The sequence below is a fragment of the Hibiscus syriacus genome, unplaced genomic scaffold, assembly GCF_006381635.1.
Source record: "Hibiscus syriacus cultivar Baekdansim isolate YM2019G1 unplaced genomic scaffold, ASM638163v2 tig00117048_pilon, whole genome shotgun sequence".
In the NCBI taxonomy this organism is placed as follows: domain Eukaryota; kingdom Viridiplantae; phylum Streptophyta; class Magnoliopsida; order Malvales; family Malvaceae; genus Hibiscus; species Hibiscus syriacus.
Window position 1 is genome coordinate 13,784,172 of NW_024063538.1, and position 17,288 is coordinate 13,801,459.

General features: G+C 32.5%; 1 protein-coding gene across 1 annotated transcript in view; it reads left to right on the forward strand.

Moving 5' to 3' along the window:
* The first annotated feature begins 1,695 nt into the window (after positions 1–1,695).
* Positions 1,696–17,288, forward strand: part of LOC120197279 (palmitoyl-acyl carrier protein thioesterase, chloroplastic-like) — a 28,250-nt gene continuing 12,657 nt past the window's right edge. The window contains exons 1-2 of the mRNA XM_039198871.1: positions 1,696–1,705; positions 2,874–2,881. The gene's annotated coding sequence lies outside the window, so the exon portion shown is untranslated. The remainder of the gene's footprint in view (positions 1,706–2,873; positions 2,882–17,288) is intronic.

The following is a 17,288-nucleotide window of genomic DNA, read 5'->3' on the forward strand; positions in this document are numbered from 1 at the left end:
CCTTGATGATGGTTCTTTTATTTTCTATTACTGTATGTTGATGATATGTTGATTGCTGCGAAGAACATGGATGATGTTATCGGTTTGAAAACTTTATTGAGTCAGGAATTTGATATGAAAGATTTAGGTGCTGCAAAGAAAATTCTTGGAATGGAAATTTGCAGGGACAGAGACTCAAGGAAACTGCGGCTATCTCAACGGGTTATGTTGAGAAAATGCTAGAAAGGTTTGCGATAAGCAGCAAAACCAGTTAGCACTCCATTGGCGAATCACTTTAAGCTCTCATCAGAACAGTGCCCCAAGACAGATAAGGAAGCTGAAGATATGGCAAAGGTTCCGTATTCTAATGCTGTTGGCTGCTTGATGTATGCGATGGTATGTACTCGTCCTGATTTAGCTCATGTTGTTAGTCAAGTTTGTAAGTACATGTCTAAACCTGGTAAGCAACATTGGGAAGCAGTCAAGTGGATCTTTCGGTACTTAAAGGGTACTGTGGGACATGGAATTGTTTTTGAGAGTCAGCGGGATAATCCTTTGGTTGTAGGATATGTGGATTCAGACTATGCAGGTGACTTGGATAATAGAAGATCTACGACAGGGTATGTCTTTACTCTTGGTGGAGGGCCTATTTGTTGGAAGTCTATTGTTCAATCTATTGTGGCTCTATCTACAACTGAAGCTGAGTACATGGCAGCGGCTGAAGCTGCAAAAGAAGCTTTATGGCTTACTGGTTTAGTGAAGGAGTTGGGTGTTCAACAAGGTGGAGTTCAGTTGCTTTGTGATAATCAAAGTGCTATTCACTTGGCTAAGAATCAGGTGTATCGTGCTAGAACTAAACATATTGATGTAAGGTTCCACAAGATCAGAGAGTTGGTTGCATCTGGAGAGGTTTTGTTTCAGAAGGTACATACTGATGAAAATGCCGCTGATATGTTCACTAAGCCAGTTACGACAGACAAGTTCAAGCATTGCTTGGACTTGTTGAATGTTTCGAGTTGTTAAAGAAGCAAGGTAACCCAACCCACATTGAAGTTTCCAAGGGGCAGGATATTCGCCAAGGTGGAGATTTGTTAGGTATGGCTCATAAATATACCAGTAAAGAGGACAGGAGATGGAGCGGAGTGAGCGAAGCGAACGCAGCGAACATCAACTGTCCTTACAAAGAAAGTCTCGTTGTGGGGTTACAAATTATGTGGGTTGGGGGTGCGGGGGCGCAACCCCGCGGTACGGTACAGGGTTGATTTTGTAATTATGTACCAGGGTTTTCTATTATAAATAGAGATGTAACCTAGACCTAAAAAGATCATTGAATAAAATTCTAGCGCCGCCTAGGCACCGAGGACGTAAGCACATTGCCGAACCTCGTAAAATTCTCGTGTTCTTTCGTTTTCTTTACCCGTTTTCGTCAACAAATATTTTCTTCATTATACTTTTAGGTGCCTACACTATAACGGTCATTAAAAAACCATTAACTAACACGTGTCATATTTATATTTTAGCTTAATACAAAAATAAGTGTCCAAATTATACTCTAAGTTAACTTTAAGTGCCTAAAGAAGTTTTTGTTAAAAATATGTACACTTGTTTGTGCCTACGCAGTCATAGCCGTTAAAAAAAGTTAAGTAACAAGTGTCATAATTTTTTTGAAATTTTTAATTTTTTAGAAATATAACTTAATAATCTTATTATTTTTTTTAAAAAAAATATAATATTATAAAACAAACCTTGCAGCTCTAAAGTCTCCCATTTCAACCCTATTACCAATTGTCTGTCATCGCAGGCCATCTTCGTCATCACCGAACGACCACTCACCCATCCCTAGACCTCCACTATTATCCATCCCTCTTGTTATCGTCTCAATCCCCTTAAATCCATAAATCTAAACTCAAATTCTTAAACCTAATATTCAAATCTCTAATCCTAACCTTAATCTTACCCCAAATTTATCATTCTCATCCTAATTTAATGTTAGGGATTTATAGGGACGATAGAGGTGTTCTAAATGCATTTGGAGAGAGGGAAATTTTTTTGCTCAAGTGAGGGAGAAATTTTTAATAATTTTTTTAAATATATATATATATATATATATTTGAAATTAAAAGTGGGTGTGACCCATTGCTTTTGTTTCTTTTATTATTGGTATATCTTTTTGGGTAAACTACACGGGTGACCACCCAACTATAGTCAAAAATCATTTTGAGCACCGATGTTTCAATTTGATCAAACAGATCATCCAACTATTTAAATGATTCAATCAAGTCACATGCCGTTAACAGTTAACGGAACAGGTGATGTGGCAGTTAAAAACATTTTGGTATAATTACACAATTGGTCCATGTTACTTATATATTGTTTCAATGTTTTTAAATAATATTTTATTTTTAAAAAAATAAAAATTTTAAATATATATATTTGAAATTAAAAGTGGGTGTGAACCATTGCTTTTTATTATTGGTATATCTTTTTGGGAAACTACACAATTGGTCCATGTTATTTATATATTGTTTCAATTTTATCCTCATTAAATAAATTAAAAATAATGACATGTGTCATCATTTGATTGGTTGACTCAATCCATTTTAATCTACTAATTTACTTTCCTCCAACCAAAGGGTTAGATGAGAAGGTGGGATTTAAACCTATGACCCCTTGGATGAAATAAGAAGAACCAAACCATAGGACCGAGGCATCTATTTGGTTATCTTTATACAACAAACAATATATATCTTGTATTTTAGTATTTTTTTTCTTTAGAAAACAAACAATATAGTTAATAAATTAAAATTAAGAATATTTTTTACATGAACAAAAATACAAATATATAAAAAACATTAAAATAATATGAATATAGTAAGAATATATATATATATAAATATATTAACTTAAAAATACAAATTATATAAAATATATATTTTTAATACGAATATAATACTAATATATATGTTTTAAATATATGAACTTAAAATATTTTATTATTATACGAATATATATATCTTAAAATATATTAACTTAAAATATATTAACTTAAAATATTTTATTGTTATTTTAATATGTTTTATATATTCGTATTTTTTGTTAATATAAAAAATATTTTTTATTTTAATTTATTAATTATATTATTTGTTGTCAAAAGAAAAAATTACTAAGATACAAAGTATATACTGTTTATTGTGCAAAGATAACAAGATAGATGCATTGGCCTAATGGCTTGGTTTTTCTCATTTCATGATGGGTCATGTGCTCAAATCCCACCTCCCCCACCACCCAAGTGTTTCTTTATTTTCTTTTAATCTGAGACGTGTGGATGGAGGAAAGTAAATTTTTAAATTAAAAATAAATTAAAATAAATTTAGTCATCTAATCGAATGATGACACGTGACACTATGTTAATTTATTAAAATGAAGACCAAATTAAAACAATATATAAGTAAAATGGACCAATTATGTAATTATATCAAAATGTTTTTAACTGTCACGTCACATGTTCCGTTAATTGTTAACGACATGTGACTTGATTAAATCATTTAAATAGTTGGATGGTCTGTTTGATCAAATTAAAACATTGATGGTCAAAATGATTTTTGACCATAATTAGGTGGTCACCCGTGTAGTTTACCCTATATTTTTTAAGATTGCCACGCAATCTATATGAAACAAACACGTTAGCTATGGTCCCTTGACAGGGACATTGTTGAGGGTGTGCAAGGTGGGCGACCGTGCAGCGCCCCAAAAAATAGGAGGCCCGAAAAGGTCCCGAAATCGAGTATATCTATCAGTTATTGTCATTAAGAAGTATAAAAATAGGGATCCCGAAATCGAATATATCTAGAAAATAGAGACTCCTTTATAAGAATTTGTACAGAACCCCGACAACCTAACTACAGCACTGACCTTGATAATCTTTGATTTAATGACCTTCAAATGGTGTCATATCAGCGAACTTGGTGAAGAAAACGCAATTGATGAAGGTCTTTGATTAGGTAATTAATCTAACGGTCTTAGATCATGCCACATCATCACTATATAGGATTTAACACGATATTTTTAAATAAGAGTCAAATTAAATGGTCATTATAGCTTAGACACTTAAAAATATACCATTAGAAATATTAAGCACATATTCTTAGTAAAAGATTCTTTAGACACCTCAAGTTATTTTAAGGTATAGTTTAAGCATTTATTTTTTTTTTTGCATTAAGTGAAAATATAATTATGACATGTCACTTACCAAGTGTTTTTAACATCAATTACTTTGTAGGCGCCTAAAAGTGTAATAAAAAAAGGTCAAACACTTAAATATGTAACGGAGAAAACGTTATGCACCTATTTTTAACAAAAAAAAAAATTTAGCACTTAAAGTTAACTTAGGGTATAGTTTGAACACTTATTTTTTTCATTAAGCCTTAAATTTTTTTATATTTGTGGAGTACGAACCAAATGACCTTAGTGGTTAAGGGATTGTTGTGATCATCCCTTGAAATTTGAGGTTCAAGCACCACATATGAGGGTGGATGTTTATTCTCAAATGATTGAGAGTCTATAAACAATTACTACACATTGTATTCACCCAAATTTATCCAAAAAATATAATTATATTATATTAATTTTCTAATTATTGGTTTACAAAAAAAACTATATAATAAAAAATCTACTTAATTTTCTAATTTAATCATTTCATATACCCCGGAATGATTTTTATTTGGGTCAACAAAACTCTAACAAGGACAAACAAATTATATGGTTGAAATGCCATGAGCTGTATGAATATGCATCTGCAAGGACTCAAAGCTAGCTTGTCGGTAAAGAAATTTGACCATTGCCAGCGGCACGCAATGCTTCACTGCCATGGATAACCTCATTTCCTTTTTGTTCTCTTTTCAGTGTTAAAAATTGTTTGGGATTTACGATTTTAAATGATTTGTGTAACCCAGAAGCGAATTTCAATTCCCCGCCTAACGTCGAAACATGACACGTGAACATTGGCACAAGCATGAACATGACTGAACCTAGGGATGGAAAAGGGATGCGTATGAACTGTCGTCCTCTAAAAATTTAAAATTATTATATATTTTAGATTTTGTTTATATATTTTATATTGAGAATTTATTTTTGTTCGTCTCTTCTTAAAATTTTAGAAGTTCACTCCTAATATAAAATCATGCGTTCATTCTAAACTCATATCCAATCTTAAAGGGTTATGGTTCAACAAACTCTGAGCTACTCGATTAATTATGATCACATTATATATTTTCATCAACAAGCAAAAGAAACGAGATTCAATGTTAGGAGGCAAAGTTAGTTGTGTTTTCAGGTGTTGTGAACCACGAAATTTGCGGAACAACCAACTGTTTTTGAGTTAATGCAGCGGCGCGTAACCTAATTTCTATACCTTATAAGTTACATAAAACTATAGACATATGAGTAAATATGTTTACCTAATTTGTTATATACTTCATCGTTTCATCCTACAATAAACCATTATCCGTAAGTTCATCAATACGTGCATTAAAAATAGATTATTGCATGGATAAAAGATTCCATGCATTGCTTAAAAACACGTATGCAAAGGTTTTTACATAACTGATGACAGACAATATAAGAAATAACCATATTCTTCTTTTTGTCAAGTAAGCTGCCGTCTTTTTGGGGTTCCTTTCAGGCACTGTATGCCGAGCATACAGGCCCCCCATTAAAACCGCTGGCTACACGAGGCCGTTCCTCTAAAACAGACAGCGCCCACAGGCCACATGCTGTTGGCTACAGTATGTACGCAGTACGTGTGCAGTGCACACATGGATTGGCAAACATGTTAGCAATAGCAGTGACTAATATCTCGCCATTGTCAATGTACAGTGAGCTTATAAATCTGTCACTCATCTGTACTGTAAGAACTAAGATGGGGACTTAATCTTAATTTCGTGGTTGGTTATGATTAGAATTAAACCTAAATTTTATAATTCATTAATTAATGCGTCTGGCATCATAATGATATTTGATAAAAAGGGATGCGCCATTTGCAAAGACTCGAAGAGGCAATGATGGTGAGTTTTACTTGTTTCCTTTCCTCGTCTTTTTGAATCATAATTAGTTAGTTGGTAGCTACTACTTCAATACTTAGGTCCATTGTTTAAGTTAAACCAAACTTCCTATTTTGATGTCGAACTATTAGATAAGATTATTTGTCATTTATAATTAAACTTTTATTTTTAAGTATTTATTTTATAAATTAATATTAATTAATATAAACATATTATAGAATAATATTTTTAAAATAATAAACCTAGAAAAAAAATGAAATTAGAGGTTTCAAATTGTAACGAGGGTGGGGGCAGGTAATAGCCCTTGAGCGGGCAACGGAACGGGACCACGGCGTCGACAAACATACACGATTTTTAAAAGGCTTAATACAAAAATAAGTGCTTAAATTATACTTAAAATAAATTTTTGGTGTCTAAAATACTTTTATTAAAAATAAGTGTCTAATTTTTCTCCGTTACACTTTTAGATGTCTACTGTTAAAAAATCATTGAATGACACATATTTAAAAAGCAAGGGGGTTTAGAATGACCCATTAACCTTATAAGAAAACTTGACCCCAAGTGGTGTAAGTTTGAGCTTGGATTGAGCCCAAGTTGTCACAAAAAAGGTATTTATAACATGGATAAGACTTGAGGGACCAAGGAAACAATTTACCCTTCAACTTTTTCAAAAGGTAAATTCCTTTAACGAGGGATGATGTCAACGAGGAAGAGCCTCATATCTCTTTTTCTTCACCCTTGTCTTCTTATCCCAGTCAAACTCTCCCTTGTCTTCCATTGTATCTTAAGAAAGGTAGCAACTTGGGGATCTAGCAAGCTTGGTCTGAGATTCTAAATGTGATACATGCATCACAAGGCTCACATCAAAGGAAGATGGACTAACGCTTCCAATTGATCCACACGACCAAGCCTTGGAAAAAAACATCAGAGCAGCGGACTTGCAACTTCTTTTTGAATGGTATCCTGATTATATTTAGTCGACATGTCTTCTAGAGTTACGACCTGCTATCTGTTAGCTTTCCAACGATTTTTGAATCACATCAATTTGATATTAGGAACTCAAGATGAGCGCATTTTAGTGAAGACATCGCATGCAGAAATTCCTATATGAGATTAATATGAGAATATATAAATATTATGAATTTTCAATATTTTTATTGACTATTTGTAATATAATTTAAAATAGTATGATGCATTAACATTTAGGATTAGATTCATTATTTTATTAGGAATTAGGATAAAGTTAAAACAATTATCTTTAGTTTATTATTATTATGAATTAGGATAGTATTGTTATTTTTGGTATTATTTTCAAGTATTAGTCATACTATAACAAGGACTCCTTCACCCTATATAAAGGAGTCTCCTCCCACCATTATAAGGACATCTTTTCTTGAATACAATATATTGACAGTTTATATTTGCAAGTGTTGATTACTTGTGCCTTCAAACCTCTTTTCAAGTTCTTTGTGAGAGAGATCTTCACGCTCCGGTTTGCCTCTTCATTGAGATTATGAGGGTTAGTTAGAGTCATTTATTGAGTTTTTCTTTTCATTATGACTAGAAGGGTTCAATAGGATAATTATCCATCTATTTCCATCATATCCATCTTTATTATCAATATCAACCACGCCATCATCTCCACGATTTGACCATAAACCCTAATTTGGCTAAGTCATTCTATCTTTATCAATTCTTTATTTTATGTTTATCTTCCTTGTCTTTATTTATCTTTATTATCTTAGTCTTTACTGTCTCAATATTTATTATTAATTTTTCCAATAACCATAATTACTATATTATCCATCTTCCACAACTTCATCATCATCATCTTCCATTCAAATCCTTATGCTTTCTTCATCAAGTCTAGAGCTTTCTAAGTTTGATTCCTCAGCAAGAGCAACAATCATTCATCTGTTGTTGCATATCTATCAAAATGTAAGAATCATAACCTCCTCATCTCAAGCTTTCTTTCAAGCCTTCAACATCAAGTTTTGGTTATGGTAACCATAGAAAGAGATTTAATGAGGGTTTCAAAAACCCTTGTGTTCCAGCTCATATTTGGATATATTCAAGCTTTAAGAAGTATTCCTAACTTCTTTCTAAATTCTTAAATGAGTTAGTAACTCATTTTCCTCATCTTTGATTAGTGAAAGAGGTTGGAGAAATATCTAAGACCAAAGGCAAGGAAAAACTAGTTCTTGATTGAGCCTTATGCATTTTTAGCAACTTAGGGCCAAAATAACATATTTCTAACTTGTCTATACCACTTATAGCTCATTAGGTGTGCATCATTGGTTGAGTGAGTGCATGAAGCATGTATGTGCATTTCATGGTAGATTTCAGTTATAACATTATTCATCATGAAAAAATTACTCCTTGTAATCCCTAATAAGTAATATAAGATTTAAATAATGCTTATGAATCTCAAAGTGACAAATGGGAAGTGTTGGGTTAGATTTTTGTGCCCAAAATAGGACATTTTTTGGTTTGAGTATCGATACTAGATGAACAGTACCGATACTATTCTTCGTGCAACCTTAAACAACAAGGTTTTTATTTGTGAGTATTGATACTCTTATGAGAGTATCAGTATTGTTCTCTAAGAATCGATACTCAAGGGTGGAGTATCGATAATGTTCTCAATGTTCAAATTTCAGCAGATAATTCTGGTATCGATACTTATGGGAGTATTGATAGTATGTCAAGAGTACTGATACTCTAAGTAAGAGTATTTATACTTTGTCAAGAGTATCTATACTTGGTCATTTTCCCAAACATCATACCTAAATTTGGTATATATATCCTAGCACATGAGTATTGATACTCGAAGTGTAACAACCTTAGACCGATACAGGTGATCCGATCCGATCCAAGGTGTCACATTAGGATCACTAGAGCTACCCAGACTGAAAATCCTGGAAAATTTAAAACTTTTGTTAATCCATTTAAAACTGTAAAATAATTTATAGATAAAATACAAGTTCAGAAAATCATTTATTTATTAAAAATAGAATTCAACAATATCCAATAATAAAACAAGTTTCAGACTCGAATATAAAAACAGAATACAACCTACATGCCCCATAATTACATGCATCATACTCTGCAATCAACGCCAGTGGAACTCCTTTGCTGATGTCGGTAAAAACACATGATCAAACTTCTTTAACTTGAAATGGTAATTAACATAGTGAGATTTGGAAAACTCAGTAATACAGAACTACCATATGAATGCAATAGATCATCGGGTATATGGTAAAACATAACGTTCCTTAGCAGGACAAACATCATCAAATTCTAGCAGTGAATTTAGATTCCATTAGCTAAATCTTCAGTTACAAACATGAATTTATGGTCTGAAGGAATTATTCAGAGAGACAGATTCAAAAGATTGGATGGGGGAGTCTAGTGTGTTCCAACAAAACAGAGAATATAATTTGAAAACAATTTTAGTTTAAAACATATTTTAAAACCATAGTAATACCCTATAACCGAACATTGATATTAAGTTCCCCAGAACTGCATCCATAAGGACTTACCCTAGGCCTATTAGGTGTAGGTGCCCAACCTAAGGGAATATCTAGAGCCTACCCAAGGGAGAACCTTAGGGCCTAAGAGCATACCTAATGAAGTACCTTGGGGCCTTAGAGCCTATCTAAGGAAATGCCTTGTGGCCTACCAGCTTGATAACAACTGAACCTCCATACTCCATAATCCTACCCAGACAGTATCCCAATAACTAGTTCATACAGTAAATAATAGATTCCATGATCCATAAATTATGAACGATTATATTTTCTAATGAAAATAATCCTACCCAGACAGTATCCCAATAACTAGTTCATACAGTAAATAATAGATTCCATGATCCATAAATTATGAACGATTATATTTTCTAATGAAAATAGGTAACTAGAGAACACATATCATGTAGTCATGTTTCATAAACAGTAAATCAATACATTAGTAAATCAAAATATCGAACAATTGAAATATTCAATAAATAAATAACTTTGGTAAATCACATTTCAGGAAAAAATAAAATAATCATATAGCACATAGGGAACACACTAGAGGATCCAATTATTTTCTGGAGGTATTTAGTACTTATCAGGTAAGGAGCCACGAAATATCTATAAACTGGTTGAATTTTAGAACGAGGTCCCTATAAAAAGGGAGTTTGATAGCTACAAATTCATCAGTCATTCGGAAAGTGATTTATTAAGATTATAATATTTAGATATATCATTAAGGTATTCAGAAATTATTGCATCAAAATTATTTAGGATTTAGACATTCCTAAAGTGGTTCAATCAATCAAACTTATTAAGGCATATTAGTCATTTGCTTCTTTTGAAATTTGAAAAATCAATTTAATAAGGGTCTGTATAGATTTACAGAATTCCAGATTCCAACCTTTTTAATAGGCTTTCAATTTGATCGTACTGTACAATTCTCAGCAAAGGCGACACTTATCAATTATGTAGGTAGAGAAACTTCATGAATATTCATTTCTTAAAACTGACTGCACTCATAATCGAATTGATCACCTTCAAAACCATCTTTAGGTGGATCATGAGGAGACGAACATGTATTTAAGTAGAATTTATTTACTTCTCGTATTATAATATATTAGGGATTATCGACCTACTTAGGTCGTACTCTATAAACCTTAAGGGTGTTACATCATTTAAAGCTTTACCAGTATATTCAGAAGTTATCTAAAGGCATTTGCTTAATCCAAGTCATGAGAGTATTTAGATCATTCTAGTATTTGATATATATTTATTCATTCCAGAGTTTAAAGGTATTCATTCCAGAGTTTAAAGGTATTCAATCATTCTAGGGTTTGGGAGTATTTTAGGTTATTTCACACTTTAGGGGTATTTTGGTTATTTTATAGTTTAAGGGTATTTCAGTCATTTTCTTCCATCCAATCTTTCCATTTAATTTAAATTTATCATTTATTTTAGTCACTTTAAACAGTTATGATAATAAGAGTACTTTCGATAAGTTAGTCTTCGGGTGTATGCTAAAAAATCAAAAAATTTGGGTCTAGTGCCTTCTCAGAGGTTACGAACTATTTATCAAAAATCTTCCGAACAAAATAAGAACTTAACAGTTAAATCAATAATTTATTGGATTAGATAAGAACTCTCAGGGTACTTTCTCAACTAGGGTCAATCCGAGTTATTTTTACCTCTCAAGGGTAACTTCGTAATTTCTCATCTAGGTATTTTTGGTGTTTCAATTTTTAAGGAGATTAATCAAATTTTAAAGGTTATGAGGTTAAACGCTTCACTGGTTAATCCCGAAACTTGGAATTTTTCCTTATATATCTTCTAATTTCTTATACGAGCCATCATAGTTTTGATTGAGTTACTTACTTTTTGATGCATATAAATCAGGTTTAGAAATAATTAACTATACAATTGAGACCAAACATATACATCCATGCACTTATAAATACCAACATGTACCTTAAGGCATGCATAGGGTAGTAAAGTATTACCTCAATTCTTGAGCTACACCGGTCGAGCATTCAAACTCGATTCAATCGCTCTCAAACTTGAATCCAATGTCCAATAATATCTCAGATACATATCAACATAAATTACATCATAAACGAAGCTTAATTGTGAAAAATGGATTGAAACAGAAGGTTAATCAGTGGAAAATATCTTATCAAGTTTAAATTTGGCGAAACAGACCTAAAAATGGACTCAAAACGTGGAAAAACACCAGGATAGGTGTTCCCAAAAAATTCAACGGCTGGTCAATGACCAACAAATGTGTCAACGGTCAATGGCTCACCCAGGCTCGGCTTAGTCTAGGCGGCTTGACTTAACTCAGCTCGGCTCAATCCAGGCGGCTCGACTTGGTCCATGAGATTTGGACCGACAGACGACGTCCACTCGTAGGGAGCGGAGCGTGCGGCAACTCCAGTCGTCGGTTCAACGTGAAATTTTCCAGATTCGTAGATCAATGGTTCGAGAGTCTCATGTTGGCAATGGTGTGGTGGAAAAACGTCCGGGTCAGCTGAAAAAGATAAAAAATCGAAGTAAGGGACTCATCTGTGATGAACGATGGGTGTTTTGCGATGACGGTTAGCCGGGGGTTGATCGGGATGGGAAGGCGTTTCTTTTGGGATAGGCGGTGACACCTACCAGCGGACGATGGTGTCGAATCGAGAAGGGCAAGTTGGGCTAGTTTTCATGCTTTCGCGACTAATGGTAGCTAGATCGGGTGATTTGAAGGTCAAGTTGGGGCCGTCAGTTACTGTTGAACTCGGTGGATGTGGCGGTGTACTTCACCGCCGACCGGAAGAGGCTGAACAAAGAGCAACATGGGTGGTTCGGGTTGGTGAAGGATATGGGTGGAATTTGGGTTGGTGAAGGATATGGGTGGAATTTGGGTTGGTGAAGGATATAGGTGGAATTTGGGTTGGTTCACGAACACCGGGGGATCTGGAAAAATAGGTTAAACCCCATTATATAAGATATAAAGTAAAATTTTATTATTTCTTATTAACAACAGTAGCCTAGCTCGGTTGGTAGGGGGATGGCCGGCGATGTAGTAGGTCAGGGGTCCAACACCCCTCAACCACACTTATTCTATTTTTTTAATTTTTTTCCACTGAACAAAAAAATGGGAAAATTCAAGACTATGTCCTTGAACTTTATATATTTTCAAAACTATCCCAAAAAGTTCCAGAAACTTATAATTTAGTCTATAAAATCAATTAATCTAATTAATAAACTTTAAATTGAAAATTGGGGGTGTTACACGAAGGGGCATCGATATTGGCAAGCCTTTTTGGACTCTAGTAGCCAATTTTAATATCGACACTATGAGTGAGTACTGATACAAAAGGGTCAGTATCGATACTGAACGGTTTAGTATCGGTACCAACGAGTTAAAATGTGTAAAGAATCCAATAGGATCAAGGAATGGTAAAAGGGGTCAACGCCACCAAGATATCTTAAAATAAAACTACAAGTGAGAATAATAAATAATCGTCAATACAACTAGAAATGACATGAAATAAGATGCCATAAAACTAACCATTGTGTGATAATCGGGAAACAACTAGCACACCCGAGTTACTTTAGTAGCATGATGATTGTCTTTTATGATAGAATATCCTGATGTAGTTCAGCTAGTGCGCTAGGAACTTCGTTACAAAATGGGCGCAGATGCACTAAGACTCGACGGAGTAAGTTGACCAGGTGTACATTTCTGATGCAACAAATTTTGGACCTCACACTGATACCTAAGAGTATTCTAGATAGGCTAGGGGTATCATCTTGAGATGCAGAAAATTCCTCTGATTGCACCACTAAACCTACCTCAACATGTTGTTTGAGTGCATTGCATGTCCATGTTTCACTTGATAGCTTGTTCATTTAATGAATGCATGTAGTATAACATAGTTATTAGTGTGTCACTGAGCTTGGGAGCTCAGCGTTCGGAATTTGTTTATATGCGCAAGTTAGTAGAATGATCGACGAGGAGTTTATAGTGTAGTTACAGTCCAGATCAACAACAACTCAGAGTATGTCCCGAGTCTTTTAGAGGGCATGTACTGTCATAGACCCTTGTATATTTTCAATTCGTAAACTTTATTAAGAACTTATGTATTTTGGAGACTTGTATTGGGAGCTCCCCATGTTTTGTAAACTTACATATTATGCTTTTATTTTATAACTTGATGGATGGTTTACAAATGATGTTTTTACTAATGTTTTAAAAGAAATTGTTGGGTTAGCCACTTCAATAGTCATGTGTAATGTTTTACTCCTTTAATCTTCGGGTCATATAGGATTAGGGTGTTACAACTTGATATCCGACTTGAAAAATTCGCGAGCATAAGATTTTTTTTATGAGATGATTTTTTTAAATATAGCATAAGATTTTTATGTACTTAAATTCAAGTTCGAGTTTAGTTTGAGCTTTATCCAAGTTAAACTCATGATTTTTTTTTATTTCAAGCTTTTTCGAGCTTCAATTCATGATTTTGAGTTTGAGTCGAAATTGAAAATTTTGACAATAAACTTTGAAATTGAATCAAGTTTCATTTTAAAGTTTTCAAATCGAGTCAAGCTCAATAATATTCAATCTCGACTTAGCTTGTTTATAGCCGTATTTTAAAAATTTGACAGCGCAATGAAAAGCCTCCACAATCAACATCTTATGCTTATCCTTTATTACCTTTAAAAAATGGGTAAACTACGTATTTAGTACCTAAACTATCAGTTTTAATACCTAAAATTTCCTTTTTTTAAAAATCATACCTAACATTTAATTTTTGTTTCATTTTAGTATCTCTTCGTTAAAAACTTAACGGACGGGTGACATAGCTCCGGTGGACGAATGGCCAATCCAAACAATGAACATTGAGAAAATGACGAGTCGACCCATATATTCCAGTTTCATGCCCATCAGACAGTTGACGATGGAGATCGCAGGATAAAGAAGTTGAAGAGTCCATCATCAATTTGGGGAGATTGAGGTATTTTCTGGTGAAACGGAGGCCAAAATCACGTTAAAGAGTTAAAAAGGTGTGGGCTGAAAAATTTAGGCTTCATCAGTTGATGTATGACGACTGACAACTGTAGACGCGGCAGCCGAAGAACTCGTTCGTTAAGTTTTTAACGACGGGATACTAAAATGGAACAAAGACTAATCGTTAGATATAATTTTTAAAAAATTGAAAGTTTAAGTACTAAAACGTACTAAAACTAATAGTTTAAATACTAAATACGTAATTTATCCTAAAAAGACCACGTTGCCTCCAACGTGGATTAGGACAATTAGATTAGTTTCCAAAACCTTCTACACAAATATCATCTATACATTAATTTATTACTGTTATAACATTTATTCTGAATTAAATTTCAAAATAGCATCCATTTAATTGTAATTTTTATTTTATTCATATATGATATTATAAAAAAGGAAAAAGAAAATCATACACGCACGTTATTCATGAAAGGTTTTAACATATTATTCATGAAAGGAAATATTGTTAATGCTATTGTATACACCAAACCTGAGTATAATTAAATTAATATTATCAAATACGATCAGATAATAATTAAAAAATATATTTAAATAAAATTGTTTATGGTAATAAAATATAAAATAAAATAAATTTAGCATTTTTTTATAGTGAATATGAATATGACGTGTTGATCATTGCTTAATTTCTGTTTCATGTTGTTCAACTACTCTTTTCCCAGGTCAAACTTCGCTACATTATTTATTTATAGAAGCAAATAAATAAAATAAATAAATAATCAAATTTGGATATGATTGGTATACCTAACTTCATTATATAGTTGGGTTAATTTTCATATAAGTTATTGAGAAAAAAATATTTCAATTTATTCCTTATTCTACATAAAAATAGATTATGTTCCACCGGCTATATATAATTATATTATTATTTGATCAAATAAAAAATGAAATATGAAAGTATCAATCAAATGGAGTATTTTTTTTTATAGAATTCACTTATTTCATTAAAAAATTAAAATTTATAATCATAATTGTAAATTAAGCACATAATTAGAACATTTTCTTAAAGTTATATACACAAAACTAACAACTTAAGACCATATAAGGACCATACAAGAAAAAATTAAAAAATCTAACAAAAACTCGAACAATGATAAATACAAATAGATCTAATCGCATCCGAAAACAAACTACAAAAGAGGATCAAACTATTGAAAAATCACTGAAATAATCGCAAACCAGAGTCGAGTAATATGAAAAAACTATCCATTAACGCAAATCAAGTATCCAAATTCAATCCAATGATCCAAAGTAGGGAAGATCAACGTGATCAACATGATAACAACTAAGTGTTATCTTGATCAGTCTTGACGATATCAAATCAACCCTTACAAAAGATAAATGAAAGACAACGGTCAAACGACCGAAAATGTGTCAAAAGATAAAAAAAACATGCTATAAAAGCATATGAAAATGTGTCATGAAAATAAACTTATTAAAAAATTTAAAAAACAAGAGAAAATAAAGATGCAATATAAAAATAAAAAATTAATAAAAAAATCAACCAACATCAAAATTAATATGGTTACCAATCACTAAAGATAAAAAGAAAACAACGAATAACACACCAAAAATATAAGATTAAGCTAGATAAACAACTAAGGGTTTTAAACGGATTTTAAACATACCAACTGAAATATTAAATGGTTAAATAAAAAAGTTAAAAGATATCAAGATACAGGTGTTCACGTAATATATTTTAGGGTAAACTACATAAATGACCACATGACTATGGGTTGGGTTGGGAAATGACCATTATTTTCAAAATTGTGACAAATATACCACTGAACTATGTAAATAGGTTCAAATTGACCACACAATGTTAATATTTAACGGAGGTGTTTACGTGACAGTTAAAAAAATTGGTATAATTAGGACACAAATCCTTTTAAAGTTATGTATTTGTGTCGTTGGCACCCTATTTTGTTTTCTTCCATTTTGGACACTACTTTTATATGATTTGTTTCCTTGGATTTTCATTTAATCCAATTTGATCCTTATTTTTTTAAATTTGTCTAATGCCTTAATTTGAGCATTAACTTTAAAATCTTTTTATTCTAGTCATGTATTAAATTTGTAGATTAAATCCCCTAGATTTTAGAATTAATTAATTTGTTTATCAAGATTAACTTTAATTCTTAATTTTTAATTAGTTCATATTTTCAATTTAATTTAGGGTAAAATACGCCAATGGTCACTGATGTTTGGGTAAGTTTTCATTTTCACCACTAATGTTTAAAAAGTTACAAATTGGTTACTAACGTTATCGTTTGTCACAAAATGGTCACTGACCGTTAACAGCCGTCACGGAAAACACACGTGGAACGTTAGATGCTTACCTAGATGGTTTGATTGCCATAGTGGAGAACCTCACTTCTCCCGTTGACCAGTGTTTTACCAAAAATTTACCCAAAAAATAATTAAACATAAAATAAGCGGGGAAAATAAAGGGGATCCATCCGATTCTATTTTGATTCTATTATTCACTTCCTCCTTCATGAATGAAGTAGTTGCAGAGGGTGTTTAAGAAATATTACGGGAAACGTGAGGAAACAAAGAGAGGAAACATAGAAAGCGATTAAGAGAAAATAATGAGCAACACTAGGATATAAGAGGGGTTCGAAGTGATTGGGTTCAAGGAAATTTTTATGGTTCAAAGTAAATATG